Here is a 4822-nt window from a genome sequence, read left to right as displayed (position 1 = left end):
AAATTAGTTTTTATTTAATTTGTTTTTTGGGGAAACCAGTTTTCATGTGTGTACAACACTGTCCACTGATGTTCTCTATGACTTTTTTGGGTTTTTGCTCCCAATTTTTTCCTATGGAGGATCAATGAAATATAGACATGATTTGGGAGAACCTTGGAAAAGTTCAGTTAATCACCTAGTTCCAAGCATTAGCCGAATTCAAAAAGTAAAAACTCACCAAACACCACGGGGCACACATGTAATCCCAAGTATTTGGAAGGCTGAAGCAAGAAGATCGCAAGTCTGAGGTCAACCTGGGCAACTTACTGAGATTTTGTCTCAGAATTTAAAATATTAAAAGGGCTGGGGATATAACTCTATGTAGAGCACTTGCCTAGCTTATGTAGGCCTGTGCTGAATCCCCAGTACTTACAAAAAGAAAAGAAGAAAACAGAAAAGAAAAGAAGACCCTGGCTGGTAAGAACATCATGTCCTGCTAGATTCAGGTTCCCACCACATTACCAAGACCTGTGTGTTCCCCACCTTTGGGCCCCACCTTTGCTGTGTTGGTGTCATTCTCAAGCTATATGTGACAGCTTCTAGGAGTTTTGCATTGATCCTCCAAGAGGAAACAGAGATCCTCTCTTCCTTTAACTTTTCAAACAAACATTAATTAGCCCAATATATGCCCCAAACATGTTCTCCCCTCTACTGGTCCAGAGGCACATGAGGTACTAATTAGTGTTAGCCAGGGACAAGCCCTGCACTCCTAGGGTGGATGTCCTGCACACCAGCAGCACACAGACCAAGAAAGGAAGAAAAGACAGCCCTTCCATCCCCCTGGCCAGAGGAAGTGGGACATAGTTTCACTGAAATGACATAAAGGAATAGTGGGTGGCAAAAATAACAAATGCCATTATTACAAGATTTCCCCAATATCCATACTTCAAACAGCCAGGCATGATGGCTTAAGCCTGTAATCCCAACAGCTCAGGAGTCTGAAGCAGGAGGATCACAAGTTTGAAGCCAGCCTCAGCCACTTGCTGAGGCCCTAAGCAACTTAGCAAGACCCTGTCTCAAAGTCAAAAATAAAAAGGGCTGGGGCTGGGGATGTGGCTCAGTGGTTAAGCAGTCCTGGGTTCAATCCTTGGTACCAAAACACAAACAAATTAAAAAAACCCTCTGGGGGTGGGGGTGTACCTTTGTGGTACTATATGCTTAGCATTCATAAGGATCTGGGTTCAATCCCCAGGGCCACCAGAAAACAAACAAAACTCTGAGAGACACATTCCTCTCCCATCTCCTTCCCTCCCTTAATCCATCTTTTTACTGGTCAGGTTACTCTTCTTAGTCCATCATCCTTAAAACTCTTGTTTCTTCAGGTCCCTCTTCTACTCACAAAGCTACCAAGTTTTCCTGTTGCCCATCAAAATTAAATACTAGCCAAGAAAAGTGGTGCATGCCTGTAATCCCAGCAACTCAGGGAGACTGAGGTAGGAGGATCAGAAGTGTGAGGCTAGCCTCTACAACCATCTGAAAATTTAAAATAAAGAAGAGGGGTGTTTGGGAATGTAGCTCAGGGGTAAAGTGACCCTGGGTTCTATCCCCAGTACAAGAGGGGTGGAGTGAGGTGGGGATTAAATTCCATTGCCTGTGTCTGGCCTCTCAGACCTTCCTTCCCAAGGCTGGCCCCACCCTACTTTTCCCTTCATCCCCCCCATTCCCTGAGCTTTTCATTCAATTCAGCGTCCTCAGGACTCTACTTACTAGAGTTTGCAGGCTACCTGAGTGACCTTTCTCCTGCACCTGCCCCCATTACCACTTCTCCAGCCCTTAATGTCTTCTCACTTCTTGAATTTCTAGAACTTGTCACATAACTATCCCTTAATGATATATTATTTATGTCCTTACTTTCCTCCCCATTAGTTTCTGTTCCTCTTGGAATCCTTACCTTCCCAAGACTGCAGAGCACCTCAAGATAAGGATGATATTTTCTCATGTAATCAATCACAAATTGGACCATGATAAAGCTAGCCAGGGATTTCAATAAACTCTTCCCAGTTATCAACAGCAACACTCATTTTTATTTCAGTTCCCATCATCTGATTTCTCCCTTCAAGGGAGGCAAGCAAACCTAGCAGGGATCCCAGTAGCTAGGTAGCTAAAGCCAGGGGGGATCCCAAGGACCTGGACCTGGCCAAGCAGTGGCCAAGGTATCAAGGTAACAAGAGTAAGGTAAACTGAACTGGGTGCAGTGGCGCATGCCTATAATCCCAGCAGCTAGGAGGCTAAGGCAGAGGATTGCAAGATCAAAGCCAGCCTCAGCAACTTAGCGAGACCCTGGGTTGGGAATGTGGCTCAGTGGCTAAGTGCCCCTGGGTTCAAATTTTTTTTTTTTGGGGGGGGGTTCAAACAAACAAACAAAGAGTAGGGTAAACTGGGTGGCAAGCTGGTGTCAGAACTGGAAAGGCTGGATGTTGTCACTAAGCTGACTGGGAGAATGGAACAGAGAGTAAGGATAGCGCAGGAATGGAATAAAAGGGAAAAACATCCAGAAGGAGGCTAAGTGGCTTGGAGCTAGCTGCTTGGTAGGTTTTGAGGTTTGCCAGTGTAAGAACATGGGTTAGAGGACCTGTTTTTCTTCTCTAATGAGTAGTGTGCCTGCTGGACACTTCTCTCAGAATTTTCTAGATGAGCCATTTGAGGAAGGCTATTAATTATCTAATGTGCAAAACTGAAATTTAGTCATTTCTTAAATTATTGTTTTTAGCAGCACAGACCTGTATTTTTTCTTATTACAAAAATAACACATGCTCACTGTAGACAATCAAAACATTATGAAAACACATAAAAAGTAAAGTTCAGTATCCCACCATGCTCTAAAGACTAACCATGCTTCACAGTTTGTGTATGCTTTCAAATTTTCACATATATCTTTTCAAAATAAAAAATGGGTTCATAATCAAAAAAAAACAAGAGTTATAGGACACAACATCAATTTAAATTTTATTGAAATGAGTGAGGCAGAGCTGAGGAGACAGAAAGAAAAAAAGAAAGAAATTAGTGAGGGAAGGGGCTCAAAGGATCTTCCTGGCCAGAGTAGTATAGAGTGATAAACTCTGATAACCACCATCACAAAGGACAATCTACATATGTGGGGGCTCTTTTTCATCCAAAGCCACCATTGAAAAATCAAAGGTAGAAGTGTGCCTTGGCACATGATTCTAACCCAGGAACTCAGGAGGCTGAAGCAGGTTTCCAAGTTCAAGGACAGCATAGCAAGGCTCCAATTCAAAATGAATTAAAAAAAAAAAAAAGCTAGGGATGTAGCTCAGTGGTAGAGTGCTTGCCTAGCATGTATGAAACTCTGGGTTCTGCCAGGCATGGTGGTGCACACCTGTAATCCCAGTGGCTTGGGAGGCTGAGGCAGGAGGATCGCAAGTGCAAAGCCAGCCTCAGCATCTTAGCAAGGTGCTGACCAACTTAGCAAGACACTGTCATTAAATAAAATACAAAAGAAGAGCTGGAGATATGGTTCAGTGGCTAAGTGCGCTTGGGTTCAATCCCCCAAAAATAATTAATTAAAGAAAAAAAGAAACTCTGGGTTCATCACCATTATCAGACTCAGGGAGGTGGGGGTGAAGGGCAAGCCACAGACTAGAAGAGGAAATTTATTTATTTATCCTACAAAGGACTTATATCCTGTGTGTATATAAAGAGCTCATAAACCCAAAGTTGCAGGGAGTCAGGTACTGCATATTAAAAAAAAAATAATAACTACAGAAACTGTTTCTAGATCTGGGCCAAAATATACAAGATAAGCCTGGAACAGCTTGTGGTGCCCAAAAGCACGCGCACACACACACACACACACACACCACCACCACCACCACCACACGCAACACACACAATTAGAGTATAGCAAAGGGACACAGGAGACAAATGAAAAAGTTTCCAATGGCCAAAGCTGGAACAATCTAAACTACAAAATAAATACAATATTGGATTATAATCCAAAATATGAAATTAATAGCCATGAGTCCACATGATAAAAAGGATTGACTATAGACAAATTTCTCAAGCAGATGAAGTCCAAATCATTTATGTAGATACTTTATCACATTCAAGGAGGTAGAGCATTATTCCTCGCTCCTTAAGTGGGAGCTTTGAATAGTGACTTACTTCCAAAGAATCCAATAGGAAGAGGATGGAGGAAAAATAAATTTACAATGGAAAATGCTGACAAACATTACCTCAGGAAGGTGATCAAGATTGACATCAACATGATAATTCATATTGATTATATGTGCCCTTAATACCATAGGTGAGAATGGCAATGTTACCTCTGTGGTCTTCCACCCAAAAGCCCAACCAGAAGAAAACTATCAGACCAAAAAGGAAATACCTGGCCAGTACTCCTCAAGACTCTGTAGGTCATCACAAGCAAGTAAAGTCTGAGCCTAGAGCAGCCTAAGGAGACATGACTCAACATTACATGGTATCCTGGATGGAATTCTGGGAGAAAGTATGATAGATAAAAACCAGAACATTCTGGACCTTGGTTGTTAATAATGTTATCAGTATTGATTCTTTTGTTGCGATAAATATACTAATGTTCTTCATGAAACTACCTCAGTCCAGAAGACATTTAGATCAGCTTTAAATGTCTGCCAGTGTTACGCTTAAGTGCCTGAGTTGATATGTCTTGGGCCAGAGAGAAAAGATTAATAAGACCTGTAATCAACATATCTTTATAATCAGAGATATGATAAATTATTGTATAATGGTGTATTAAGAATTGTAATGCAAAATACATAAATCATTAAAAAAAAAAAAAAAAAAA

This window comes from Marmota marmota, unplaced genomic scaffold (genome assembly GCF_001458135.2).
Source record: "Marmota marmota marmota unplaced genomic scaffold, marMar, whole genome shotgun sequence".
Taxonomy (NCBI): Eukaryota; Metazoa; Chordata; class Mammalia; order Rodentia; family Sciuridae; genus Marmota; species Marmota marmota.
The sequence above is the reverse complement of the archived record's forward strand: the minus strand, read 5'-3'. Positions refer to the sequence as shown.